General features: G+C 43.1%; 1 protein-coding gene across 3 annotated transcripts in view; it reads right to left on the bottom strand.

Moving 5' to 3' along the window:
- NPL (N-acetylneuraminate pyruvate lyase) overlaps nt 1-6,202 on the bottom strand; it is a 30,694-nt gene extending 24,492 nt beyond the window's left edge. Inside the window, exon 1 of one of the 3 annotated variants that reach the window (XM_077453123.1) lies at nt 6,039-6,202. The gene's annotated coding sequence lies outside the window, so the exon portion shown is untranslated. Of the gene's footprint in view, nt 1-4,518; nt 4,658-6,038 lie in introns of those variants that run through there. The other 2 variants (XM_077453124.1, XM_077453125.1) reach the window with 2 other exon arrangements.
- Between the last annotated feature and the right edge of the window lie 8,803 nt (nt 6,203-15,005).

Raw genomic sequence — 15,005 nt, 5'->3', positions numbered from 1 at the left:
TTTCTTTGTTTCTGTGACAAAATTAAGCAAATTATTAATTTTTCTTCATAAATTTTGGCCACAATTTATACTGCTACATATCTTTGGTAAAAAAAAAAAAAAAATTTGTGGATATTATTTGGTCTTTGTGAAAGTTAGAGAGTCTACAAACTGTGGTGCGAATCACACAAAATTGATCACATCTGATGTACTGGTGGCCTATCTCATTTCTTGTGACCCGAACAAGCCAGGAAAGTACAAATAACCCCCAAATGACCCCTTTTTGGAAAGTAGACATTCCAAGGTATTTAGTAAGAGGCATAGTGAGCTTTTTGATGTTGTAATTTTTTTCCCCACAATTCTTTGCAAAATTAAGATTTTTTTTCCACAAAATTGTCATTGTAATAGGTTATTTCTCTCACATGGCATGTGTATACCACAAATGACACCCCCAAAAAAATTCTGTTACTCCTCCTGAGTATTACAATACCACATGTGTGGGACTTTTTCACAGCCTGACCACATAGAGAGACCCAACATGCAGGGAGCGCCGTCACGTGTTCTAGGAGCATAAATTACACATCTAACTTGTTGACTACCTATTACACTTTTGAAGGCCCTGGAGCACCAGGACAATGACACTGATGACAGATGGCACTGATACGTGGCAATGATGACACTTACACGTGGCACCGATGACAGATGGCACTAATACGTGGCACCAATGACACGTGACACTGATGACAGATGGCACGTGACACTGACGACAGATGGCACGTGACACTGACGACAGATGGCACGTGACACTGACGACAGATGGCACTTTCCTCCTCCTCCTCCCCCCCCCCCCCACTTACGGCCGCTGCAGCCGTTCATCTCGCCCCTCTCACACGCTGTCTGTGTGAGGAGGGAGAGCGGCTCTGAAAGATGATCTCATATGTTTACATATGAAATCATCTCTCATTGGATAGGCCGATCGCGCTGTAAACGGCTGCTGTGATTGGCCGTTTACAGCGATCTGCGTTTGCCTGTCTCCGGGGGACACGGCAAACACAAAACTTCCCTGATGCGCGCCCTCGGCGGCGCGCATTGCGGAAGTAAACACGAGGATGTCCAAGGACAGCCTCCCGGACGAGAGTGCCTGCTCTATAACAATCATTCAAGAAGTTCGCCCCCCTCCCCCCCCCCCCGCAGTCTTCTGGGACACATCAGAGATCCCTGACAACTATGGGACCATTCACAAGGCGCAGCTCGACTCGCACATGTGCAGTAGGAAACTGGCTTCACTTCCCTTACTTCAGATGCCGGCTGAAGATACCAGACTGAAGAATCGCGACGGGTGAGGACAGTGCTGGATCCCTGGTCAGGTAAATGTCCTTACACTAAAAGCCATCAGCTACAGTATTTGTAGATGCTGAAATAATTTTTTGTGGGGAGTCTGAAGCTCCACTTTAAGGCGAGCCCCCCGGTTCACACGTGTGCTTTCAGATGCGACTTTAAAGGGTGAATTCGCATGACAACTAACATAGAATAGTTTCCTTTTGAGGATGTTCAGATGCAGGTGAATCGCATTGCATTTAAAAAAATTATTCCTGTGCGAGTTTGATCCAGTGCAATTTGAAATTGCACTCTATAGATTACAATCGGACTATTGAGAAAGCACGTTTTTGCTTTGAATTGCCTTTTATACAGACTTTCCGGGGGGGGCCGGAATTTTAGGAGTGTCCTCTGCGTATTTTTATTAAAAACGCCCATAAACGCTCATACAAAACACTGTTTCAGGGCTAAATTCAGGCAAATAGTCAGCCCTGATTCGTCCCTGAAACAAACAGAACAGGGACGCACTGGACCCCTGCTGCAAGCCACATGCGTCGGAGGTGTGAACCCAGCCTCAAAACTGCTGTAAAAATCACATCAAAAAATGGACTGGTATTCATATACAACTGCATGTGAATCGCATGGCTGAGCAAATGTCTCAGCATTTGCACAAATGTTACAAATAATCTCTCTAGTGTGCGCCTTAATAGAAAATGACATTTCACACCTAACTGCCTATGATTGCCAGCTCCACCTAGTGGCCAAAATGTTGTATTTTTTCTGAAATTTGGCAATCAGGAAAGTATCTCATTATAGTCACTAGATGAAGCGGACGATCATGGGAAGTAAACAGAAATGCCGCATACATTCAAGGAAATTATTTGCAATGGCTTTGGGAACTGAGACATTCCTGCAGCCAATTTTTTAAAAATAAATCTCTATAAAAATGTAGAAGGTAAAACGTCTCACTAGTGCCCATCAATCATTTCCAAGCGGGGTTAGACATTAATCATTTCTCACTAATGATTCATCCAAAAGGTCAGTTTGAGACTCTGTACACAAAGTAAAACAAACATTCAGACGATACTCTAGTACCAATGGCTTTTTGATAACACTAATAGCTTCTCCTTTAAATTGTTACTGCCATTATGCAATGTCGATTTTGCAAAATCATCCAAGTTTTTTTTTTTTTTTTTTTTTAAATATGTAGTTAATGAGTCATGTGATGCAGATCAACTTTTGAAAGCACAAGAACTCAAACGAGTATAAATGCCAAAGTTAAACAAGCTGTATGAAAATCTTCCTAAAAAGATCATTGGTATCACTTATCAATGAATGTTGAAGTGTCCATTTCCACTAATACGCAACCTGAGCTGCCATTTCAAATACAAAAATGTTTCACAGTGAAAAACTGTCCAGACACTAAGCCTTGTTTCACACTAGGAACCCGCACCACATTTCAGTGCAAGTCACATGCGATTCAGTGAAGTGCGATTTGAGGCCATTCGTTTTGAATGGGCTCGAATCACACCAAAGACGTGCATGCACCTTTTTGGAGCCGCACTGCAGCCGGATAACATGGCCGTTTTGCACCAAGTGATCTGGGGTGAGCAAACGCACTGCCTTTGTGGCAACAACCTCAGCAGATCGTAAGGGCAGTGCACAGATCGTGGCATTTCTCACACCGCATTAGTGTGAACATAGGCTAACGCACGCTCCTCACAATTAATGGAGAAGCATGAGCAAATCTTTGTTGGCCATGCTTCTGTGCATCACAGGAGTGCGGTTAGTTCTACACCCCTGTGACCGTTTTCAGCCAACAGTGGGCTAAAGTCCGCTGCTGGCTGACATTACAGAGCCAATCCAGACTCTGAAAAGATCCTGACCATATGGTCGGGATCTGCCCAGAAGCCTGGACTGACAGCTGGTTCAGCCTCTCAGCGAGCCGCTGTGTACTTGAGCCAGATGCTTTTGTCTCCTCCACAGCCCAATGTTCCAGTGAGCGCTGGAGGAGCAGAGTGCTGGCGACTGACAGGCACCCACTTTCTGCAGAGGGCTGAGAGCTGAGCGATCAGTGGAGTTTGATTGCTCGGTTCTTGGTCTTAGACATGGCAGGGAACAGATGCAGCTGGGATCGGTGCTGCAGCCACCTAGTATGATTTATTTTGTTTTCCCCATTCCCACATTTTGCTTTTAAAAGAATATGTTTTGCCGATTCCCTTTAACACCTAAAAGGGAGAACTATGGCCTCCCATTAAAAAAAAATATGAGCTGCAGCACTTAAGCACATTTGCGCTATTTCTACATTCACTTGGCCACGTGTGGGGGCTGCTGATTTAGTAACATGTTACACCCTGAATATGGGTGTAACATATAAGATAACAAACAGTGGCCTTATCCTTTAAGCCTAGGTAAATATAGTGAATCTAAAGAAATAGTTGCCGCAACTTTCAAATAGGTTTCACCATCCTACTTAAAATCACATATTGCAGATCCCCTTTACCTCCGGTTCTATATCAAATGAGCACCTGCACGGGGAAGTGCTACAATGGCCTAAATTGCCCAATAATGGCCACAATGGAGACAAAAAAAGTAAAGTCTAAGATCCCATACACACTATACAACCTTTGTTGTCAGATTTCCCTTGGATTTACCAAAACCATGTAGTGCAAGGGCCTATCTGATTGCATACAAATAGAAAGGTGATTGTAAGGAGAATTTTTTTATTTTTAAATAACAAACATGTCATACTTACCTCCCCTGTGCAGCTCATTTTGCACAGAGTGGCCCCAAACCTGCTCTTCGGGGTTCCCCCAGCAGTTTCTCCCCACATCAGATAACACCCTGGGAGGACCCCCCCCCCCCCGGGGGATTATTGTGTGGGCGCACTCCTGAGTCCAGCATTCGGCATCCATAGAAGCATTTGATTGACAGCAGCGGGCACCAATTCTATCAATCTATCCAATCAAGAGCTGGAAAGGGGGGGGGGGGAAGAGAGCCCGCTGACTGAATGAAGGGGTTCAGGTGTTTTTGCATTAAGGTGAAAAACAATGTACCGTTACAACCCCTTTAAAAAAGTTTGACCTCCTATTATATGGTTTTGGTAAATCTAAAGAAAACGATCTAGTGTGTATCCAGCTTATAAAAAGGTACACTGACCTTTGTTACAGAAATATAGCAAGGGGGGGGGGGGGGATTGATTTAACCGTACCCCTTACTTACCGAGTGTTTATCAGAGCAGAGCCTGGACAATGTGCAACCAGCTGACCTCTTACATCCAAAGAAAATACTCACCAAGCCGGAGTTTGTTATATGTTAATCCTGTTAGGAAACTAGAAGGAAACTGCTCACTACAAGAGAGTCACATGAACAGGAGACAGTTTTGCTGGGGTTGCACATTTGCATCCTATTTTGCAGAAGCAGCAAACACTGTGCTATAAAATCTACACAAGTGGATATAATGGGGGGCTTTGCAATCTATCTTTAATGCTTCAACCACTTGACCTCCGGGAGATTTACCCCCCCCCCCCATTCATGACCAGGCCATTTTTTGCAATACAGCACTGCGTTACTTTAACTGAAAATTGCGCGGTCATGCAACACAGTACATAAATAACATTCATGCAATTTTTTTCCCCACAAGTTTCTTTTGGTGGTATCTGATCAGCACTGTGGTTTTATTTTTTTGCGCAATAAAAAAAAAAAAAAAAAACACTTTCTGATATAAAACATAAGAGAAAAAAAAATATCTAAATTTCTTCATCAATTTAGGTCAATATGTATTCCGCTACATATTTTTTGTAAAAAATAAAATAAATCTCAACGAGCGTATATTGATTGGTTTACACAAATGTTATGGTGTCTACAAAACTATGGGATATATTTATAGAATTTTTTTTTTTTAAATAAAGCACAAACAGGAGCACTTGTTATTAGAACACAGAGGGGCTGAACAACCACTTTAACTTTGGAGTATTTTTTTTTTTAAATGAAATTTTGTGTTGTCTTAAAGAGGAAGTAAATCCTGATGGGTTTAATTCCTGTTTGATTCCCTGCAAAGGTAAAGCATAATGAGCTACTATGCATCGCACAGTAGTCCATTATGTGTCACTTACCTGACACAGGAGCCAGCGATGTCACTGCTGTCCCCTGTAGTTCCGAGCGTCCATCTTCTTGGTGGGTCTCCATGGGTCTCGCTGCTCCGGCGCTGTGATTTGCCGGAGCAGCGATGACGTCACTCCCGCGCATGCGCAGGAAGCCGACACTTGCGGCATATCGCCACGATCTGTGGCTTACCCAGGGCGCTTGTGCGCTGTAGACAGCGGTGGCTGTCTTCAGGTAAATATCTCCTAAACCGTGTAGGTTTAGGAGATATTTCTTGGACCTACAGGTAAGCCTCAATCTAGGCTTATATGTAGGTCAAAGTGGTTTGTAAGGGTTTACAACCACTTTAACTGCTGTTGTTAATATTGTCTAAAATAAAATAATACATTTAAAGCGCCACTATTTTATTCTCTTAGGGATCTGCTTTGAGAAAATTTATATTTTGGGGATTTATGTAATCTTCAGGCATAAAATAATTGTTAAAACATATTAGCAAAAAACAACAAAAAAGGTTAAAGCTGGGAATGATCTCCATCCTCAGTACTGGGCGCCCAGTCATAGTATGACATTTACAACCTGCAATACTCTCCTGCCTACCATAAATGGGAGAAGAAGATAAGGAGACGTCAGTACTCTACCTTGCTCTGGTAATCCGCTAGTCACAGTCTCTCTCCACCAATAGCAGTCCCCCTCTCTCTCTACTCCGAGCTCCAGCCTGAAGCCTCTTTAGAGGCTGCGATCACGTGACTCGCCGGGAAAATGCGACTTCCGCTCTCTGATTTCCTAGTAATGATAATTTATTTCCTGGTTAGAAAACGATGATATCAGAACCACGGGATGCGATTCCCAGCATGCCCCGCGGCACACCCGCTCTATGTTATGAGCCAATGGGTTGTCAGTCCTGGGATGTGAGGTGATGGTGGCCTCCTAGTCATGTTCTAAGCTTACCATACACATTCACATCACACTCCCTCTCACAGCCGCAGATTTCATGCACATACATTCCCCTGAGCCTGCTTGTCCTTCTCCTGGAGTCAGACCCTCAAAAAGCCCGCCAGAGATTCCCTTTAACCACTTAAGGACCAAGCCTCTTTCTGAGATTCGGTGTTTACAAGTTAACGTTTTTTTTTTGGCTAGAGAATTACTTAGAACCCCCAAACATTATATTTTATTTTTTTCTAACACCCTAGAGAATAAAATGGGGGTCATTGCAATACTTTCTGTCACACTGTATGTGCGCAGCGGTCTTAAGCCTCATACACACGATTGGACTTTGTACAAACTTTCCCGTGGACTTTTGTACAAAGGGCGTTGGCTGTAAGTTTGTATTGCATACACACGATCAGACTTTTTAGGCAACAAACACGAACGTAGTGACGTTTCAACGTACTGACAACACTTCAAAAGAGGGCATTCAATTACTCCAGCGCCACCTTTGGTCAACTTCTGTATTGTTTGATCTTTTGCATTGGTTCTGAGCATGCCTGTTTGTACTTTGTACAAAAGTCCGATGGTTTTGTGTACACACGATCGAACTTTGCTCCATCGGACTTATGTTGTCAAAAAGTTTGTCCGCTCGCACAGCCAACAAAAGTCAGATGAAAACCAAAAAAGATTGTTCAATATGGTTGTCACCTCATCCCTTTAAACCTGAACACATATTAATTGCACAGGTTCTGTGGCTGGTAAGGTGGTAATTAAACTCAATTAGTGCCTTACCTGCATTTAATTAGCCTCAGAACCTGTGTAATTCAAAGGTGTTCGGGTTTAAAGGGATGAGGTGGCAACTCTATTGTTCGATGGAGCGTACACGCGGTCGGATGTTGCTCCAAAACAGCTAATTTGCATGTTTTTTGTCTAAAAGTCTGATCGTGTGTATGAGCCTTTACACACGCATTTTTTTTGGAAAAAAATACACTTTTTTTAATTAAAAAATAAGACGACAGTAAAGCTAGCCCAATTTTTTTTATATTGTGAAAGATAATGTTACGCCGAGTAAATTGATACCGAACATGTCGCATTTCAAAATTGCGCCCAATTGTGGAATGGCGACAAACGTTTACCCTTAAAAATCTCCATAGGTGACGTTTAAAAAAAATCTACAGGTTGCATGTTTAGCGTTACAGAGGAGGTCCAGGAGTAGAATTATTCCTCTCACTCTACCGATTGCGGCAGTACCTCATATGTGTGGTTTGACCACCGTTTTCATATGCGGACGCTACTCACGTATGCGTTCGCTTCTGCGCGCGAGCTCGTCGGGACGGGATGGGTTTAACCCTTTCATGACTAAGGCTATTTTTGGCATTTGGTGTTTACAAGTTAAAATACATATTTTTTGGTAGAAAATTACTTGGAACCCCCAAACATTATATATATATATATATATATATATATATATATATTTTTTTTAAGCAGAGACACTAGAGAATAAAATGGCGATTGTTGCAATATTTTATGTCACACAGTATTTGCGCAGCGGTGTTTTAAACGCAACTTTTGGGGAAAAGGGACACTTTCATGAATTTTAAAAAAATGAAACAGTAAAATAAGCCCAATTTTTTTGCATAATGTGAAAGATAATGTTACGCCGAGTAAATAGATACCAAACATGTCACACTTTATAATTGCACGCACTCGTGGAATGACGACAAACTACGGTACCTAAAAATCTCGATAGGCGACGCTTTAAATATTTTTTACGGTTACCAGGTTAGAGGTACAGAGGAGGTCTAGTGCAAGAATTATTGCTCTCACTCTGACGATCGCGGCGATACCTCACATGTGTGATTTGAACACCATTTATATATGCGTGCGCGACTTCCATATGCGTTTTCTTTGCTGCGTGAGCTCGTGGCAAACGGGGGGCACTTTAAAAAAAAAAAATTTTCTTATTTATTTTAACCACTTCAATACAGGGCACTTAAACACCTTCCTGCCCAGACCAATTTTGAGCTTTCAGCGCTGTCACACTTTGAATGACAATTGCGCGGTCATGCTACACTGTACCCAAATGAAATTTTTATAATTTTTTTCCCACAAATAGAGCTTTCTTTTGGTGGTATTTGATCACCTCTACGGTTTTTATTTTTTGCGCTACAAATAAAAAAATACCGAAAAGTTTGAAAAAAAAATGTTTTTTTTGTTTCAGTTTCAAAACTTTGTAAATAAGTACGTTTTCTCCTTCACTGATGGGCACTGATGGGGCTACACTGATGGGCACTGATAAGGCGGCACTGATGGGCACCAATGAAGTGGCACTGATGAGGTGGCATTGATGGACACTGATAGGCGGCACTGATAGGCGGCACGGATGGGCGGCACGGATGGGCGACACGGATGGACACTGATAGGTGGCACAAATTGGCACTGATAGCTGGCACGGATTGGTATGGATGGGCGGCACAGATGGGCATGGATAGGCGGCACAGATGGGCATGGATAGGCGGCACAGATGGGCATGGGTGGGCACTGATAGGTGGCACAGGTGGGCACTTATAGGCGGCACAGGTGGGCACTCATAACAGGTGGGCACTCATAGGTGGCACAGGTGGGCACTCATAGGCGGCATTGGTGTTATACTGTACTAATGGATGCCAATCAGTGCCAAACAATAATGCATGCCAATCATGATGCCCATTGTGGGCACTGATTGGCATCCATTATGGGCACTGATTGGCATCCATTGTGCTGACCATTGGCATCCCTGGTGGTCTAGGGAGGATTACCTTTTCCCTGGTGGTCTGGTGGCGTCCCTGGTGGTCCAGTGTGGGCATCCTCGGGGGGGGGGGGGGTGTGTGCTGATAATCGATCAGCACAGACCCCCCCTGTCAGAAGAGCAGCCGATCGGCTCTCCTCTACTCGCGTCTGACAGACGCGAGTGAGGAAAAGCCAATCACCGGCTCTTCCCATTTACACTGTGATCAGCCGTGATTGGACACAGCTGATCACGTGGTAAAGAGTCTCCGTCGGAGACTCTTTACCGAGATCGTAGTTGCCGGGTGTCAGACTGACACCCCGCAACAACGATCGCCGCGATGCGCGCCCCCGGGGGCGCGCAGCGGCTCATAATCCTGAGGACGTCATATGACGTCCGGTCAGGATTATGAAACCACTTTGCCACCGTCAATTTGTAATAGGGCGGGCGGGCGGCAAGTGGTTAAAATTAATAAATTGTTTAAAAAAAAATAATTTGATCACTTTTATTGCTGTCACAAGGAATGTAAACATCCCTTGTGACAGTAATAGGTGGTAACAGGTACTCTTTATGGAGGGATCGGGGGTCTAAAAGATCCCCGATCCCTCCTTTACACTTCAAAGTATTCAGATCGCCGTTTTCGGCGACTCTGAATACTGTATATGTTATTAAATCCGGCCCCATTGGCAGCTGAGTAAATGGGAAGTGACGTCACTTCAGTGTTTACAATTAGGAGACTGGAATGAAGCCACTTACGGCTTCATTCCAGTCCCTCCCTAGCAGCCAGAAGCGGCGGATGTGCGATTGGTTCTCCCGATTGAACGGGAGCACTGGTAAGAGCGGCGGGAGGCTTTTAGCCGCATCGGTTGTTATGGCTGGAAAGCCAATCGCCCACTCTGAAAAACGGTACCGGGATGATGCCTGCAGGTGCGGGCATCATCCCGGTATAACCACCGGAAGCCGAGTACGCACATCTGCGTACGCTCGGCGGCAAGGGGTTAAAAAAAAATGTCTTATTTATTTTACCTTTTATTTTTTATTTTTACACAGTTTTTTAAAAAAAATAAATGTCACTTTTATTCCTATTACAAGAAATGTAAACACCCTTGTAATAGAAAAAAGCATGACAGGACCTCTTAAATATGAGATCTGGGGTTAAAAAGACCTCAGATCTCCTATTTACACTAAAATGCAATAAACAAAAAAAAAAATGTCCCTTTAGGAGCTATGGGCGGAAGTGACGTTTTGATGTCGCTTACTCCCGGCAATTGTATGGAGACAGGTGGGGGCCATCTTCCCCTCACTCGTCTCCATATCTAACAGGAGACAACACGCGATCGCCACCGCCACTGCCGATGGCTCCAGTAAGCGGCGGAGGGCACTGGAGGACGGTGGGAGGGGGGCCCCTATCCCGCCGCCACTAAAAGTGATCTTGCGGCAAATCCGCTGCAGAGACCACCTTTATCTTGTAGCAGACCGCCCGCTGAAGAAGAGAATACCGGGGTTATGGCAGCTACTGTAGCTGCTGCCATAACAACGATATCCTTCAAACAGCTGATGTAAAACTGCAGTGGGCGGTCCGTAAGTAGTTAAAGCGGAGTTCGGACAAAAAAAATAAGAAAAATTATTAGAAGTCAGCAGCTACAAATACTGCAGCTGTTGACTTTTAATAATTTAAAACTTACCTGTCCCAGGGTCCAGCGATGCAGGGGAGCGAAGCCCCGCTCTTCTCCCCCTCCTCTCTGCGGCGCCGGAATTGTCACTGTTGGCGCACGGCTGTGGCTTCACAGCTGGGCACGCACTGCGCATGCGCAAGCTGCACGGCACACTGTGACTGGCTGGGCAATCATCTGGGACCTGTGACATGTCCCAGATGATTGCCAAGAGGGAGGGGGAAGAAGTGAACTGACTTCCGGTGCCACAGTGCACCAGAAGGAAGTGGGAGCTGGGACACTCTAAAAAGAGGGTTTCCACTCCCCCCCCCCAAGAAAATGAGATGCCAAATGTGGCATATCAGGGGGTCACCTTCCCCTGTAGAGGAAGTTCCATTTTTGGGTGGAACTCCACTTTAACCACTTGCTGACTGCTGCACGTCGATATACATTGGTACAATGGCAGTGGTGGGCAAATGGGTGTACCCGTACGTCCCCTTTAAGAGGCGGGGATAGCAGGCGTGCACCCTCTGCGTACAGCGGGACCAGGAGACTCGATGTCTGCTTGTCTCCCGACGATTGTGTCACAGAGCCATATGTAAACAAAGCATTTCCCCATTCTACCTTATGACATGACAAGAGTTCACTGCTCTATGTCATCGGGAGCAGTGATCGCTGTCATGTGAGCTGAAGCCCCCCCACAGTTAGAATCATTCCCTAGGACACACTTAACCCCTTCATTGCCCCCTAGTGGTAAACCCCTTCCCTGCCAGTGTCATTTACACAGCAATCAGTGCATTTTTATAGCACTGATCGCTGTATAAATGACAATGGTCCCAAAATAGTGTCAAAAGTGTCCCATGTGTCCGCCATAATGTCGCAGTCATGATAAAAATCACAGATCGCCGCCATTACTAGTAAAAAAAAAAGAATAATAAAAATGCCATAAAACTATCCCCTTTTTTGTAGACACTATAACTTCTGCGCAAACCAATCAATATACGCTTATTGCGATTTTTTTTTTACCAAATATATGTAGGAGAATACATATCGGCCTAAACTGAAGAAAAAAACATTTTTTTAAATATATTTTTGGGGAATATTTTTTTCTTTTTGTTTTTATCGTAAAAAATAAAAAACACAGAGATGATCAAATACCACCAAAAGAAAGCTCTATATGTGGGGGGAAAAAGGACGCAAAAAATGCTCTAGTCAGGAAGGGGGTAAAATCTTCTGGGACTGAAGCAGTTAACTGACAATTGCATGGTCATGCAATGCTGTACCCAAATAAAATTTACATATTTTTTCCCCAAAAAATAGAGCTTTATTTTGATGGTATTTGATCACCTCTGGGATTTTTATTTTTATTTTTGCGGTATAAACAAATAAAATACAGACAATTTTCAAACAAAAAACAATATTTTTTACTTTCTGCTATAAAACATATCTAAAAAAAATCGAATTTCTTCATAGATTTAGGCCAATATGTATTGTGCTACATGATTTTGTTAACCACTTCAGCCCTGGACCATTTTTCTGGCCAAAGACCAGACCACTTTTTGCGATTCGGCACTGTGTCATTTTAACTGACAATTGCGCGGTAATGCGACGTGGCTCCCAAACAAAATTGACGTTCTTTTTTTCCCCACAAATAGAGCTTTCTTTTGGTGGTATTTGATCACCCCTGCGGTTTTTATTTTTTGCGCTATAAAAAAAATAGAGCGACAATTTTGAAAAAAACGCATTATTTTCTACTTTTTGTTATAATAAATATCCCCCAAAAATATATAAAAAAACTTTTTTTTCCCTCAGTTTAGGCCGATACGTATTCTTCTACATATTTTTGTTAAAAAAAATCGCAATAAGCGATTATTGATTGGTTTGCGCAAAAGTTATAGCGTTTACAAAATAGGGGATAGTTTTATGGCATTTTTATAAATCTTTTTTTTTTACTAGTAATGGCGGCGATCAGCGATTTTTATTGTCACTGCGACATTATGGCGGACACATCGGACATTTTTGACTTATTTTTGGGACCATTGTCATTTATACAGCAATCACTGCTATACAAATGCAATGGCAATGAAGGGGTTAACCCGTGGGTGGCAGTGTAAGGGTTAAGTTAGGGGTGTGTTACTAACTGTTGGGGGCTGGGCTTTCTTTTAGTGAACACTGATCTCTGCTCCAATCACATGGAGCAGAGATCAGTGTCACTTGTTGCTAGGCAGAACGGGGAGATGATGTTTACAACGGCATCTCCCAGTTCAGCCGCCCGTGAGACGATCGCGGGTATGCCCGCGGTGATCGAGTCCGCAGGACCCGCGACCGGACTCACGGGGGTCCCGACCAGCATGCGAGTGCGCCGTCGGCGGCACGCTCGCGATGGCAGGGCGCCATTAAAGATTGGACGTACATCGGCGTGCGCTGGTCTGGAAGTGGTTAAAAAAAAATTCAATAAGTGTATATAGATTGGTTTGCTCAAAAGTTATATCGTCTACAAACTATGGGATAGATTTTTGGATTTTTTTTTTTTTATTGTTTTTACTAGTAATGGCAGCTAGCAGCAATTTTTAGTGGGACTGCGACATTGTGGCAGACACGAACACAGTGATCAGTGATAAAAAATGCACTGTCACTGTATAAATGATACTGGCAGGGAAGAAGTTAACATCAGGGGTGATCAAAGGGTTAAATGTGCTCCTAGGTAGTGCTTTCTAACTGTGGAGGGCATGCTGTGACTAGAGGAAAACAAAGAGCCATGTTTCTGCTTAGCAGAAATACAGCAGCTACATTTTTCTCCTTCACAAAATGGCGGTCTGCCTTGTTTACATAGCAGGAGTACGGCTCCAGCGGCATGCATGTGCGCCCCAGAGCCGTTCACAGGGATCACGTACAGGTACATGATTTTGCATTTAACCACCTCAATACAGTGCACTTACACCCCCTTCCTGACCAGACCAATTTCAGCTTTCAGCACTCTCACAGTTTGAATGACAATTACTCAGTCATCCAACACTGTATCCATATGAAACTTGCGTCCTTTTTTTCCACACAAATAGAGCTTTCTTTTAGTGGTATTTAATCACTAGTGTTTTTTTTATTTTTTGTGCTATAAATAAAATAAAACGTAAATTTTGTGAAAAAAATGCCTTTTTCTTTGTTTCTGTCATAAATTTTTGCTAATTAGTAATTTTTCTTAATAAATTTTGGCAAAAATTTATACTGCTACATATCTTTGGTAAAAATAACCCACATTAGTATATATTATTTGGTCTTTGTGAAAGTTATAGAGTCTACAAACTATGGTGCCAATCGCTGAAAATTGATCACATCTGATCAGGCCTTCAGTACATCAGGTGAGTCTCATTTCTTGAGACACTAACAAGTCAGGAAAGTACAAATACCCCCCAAATGACCCCTTTTTACAAAGTAGAAATTCCAAGGTATTAAGTAAGTAGCATAGTGAGTTTTTTTAAGTTGTCATTTTTTCCCACAATTCTTTGCAAAATTAAGATTTTTTTTTATTATTATTTTTTTTTACAAAATTGTCATATTATCAGGTTATTTCTCACACACAGCATATGCATACAACAAATTACACCCCAAAATACATTCTGCTACTCTTCCCGAGTACGGCGATACCACATGTGTGAGACTTTTACACAGCTTGGCCACATACAGAGCACCAACACTGATGTAGTACCTTCAGACGTTCTACGAGCAAAAATGACGCATCTCATTTCTCAACCACCTATTACACTTTTGAAGGCCCTGGAGTACCAGGACAATGGAATTTCCCATAAAATGACCCCATTTTGGAAAGAAAACACCCCAACGTATAATCTGTGAGTCATAATGAGTCTTTTGAATGGTTAATTTTTTTCCAGAAGTTTTTGGAATATGTGGAAAAAAATTTAAACGCATAGCATGTATATAGCAAAAATTACACCCCAAAATACATTCTGCTACTCCTCCCGAGTATGGCGATACCACATGTGTAGGACTTTTACACAGCCTGGCCACATAGAGAGGCCGAACATTGAAGTAGTACGTTCAGGCGTTCTAGGAGCATAAATGACACATCTCATTTCATTCCTACCTATCACACTTCTGAAGGTCCTGGAACACCAGGACAGTGAAACTACCCACAAAATGACCCCATTTTGGAAAGCAAACACCCCAACGTATATTCTATGAGACATGGGCTGCAAATAGGTACTCGGGTACTCTGATGGCCTGGTGACAGGTTCTCGGGTACT

The sequence above is a fragment of the Lithobates pipiens genome, unplaced genomic scaffold (genome assembly GCF_037356315.1).
Source record: "Lithobates pipiens isolate NorthernLeopardFrog02 unplaced genomic scaffold, aLitPip1_a1.2 Scaffold_23, whole genome shotgun sequence".
NCBI lineage: Eukaryota > Metazoa > Chordata > Amphibia > Anura > Ranidae > Lithobates > Lithobates pipiens.
Note: the sequence above shows the minus strand (reverse complement) of the source record. Positions and strands in the feature narration are given on the sequence as shown.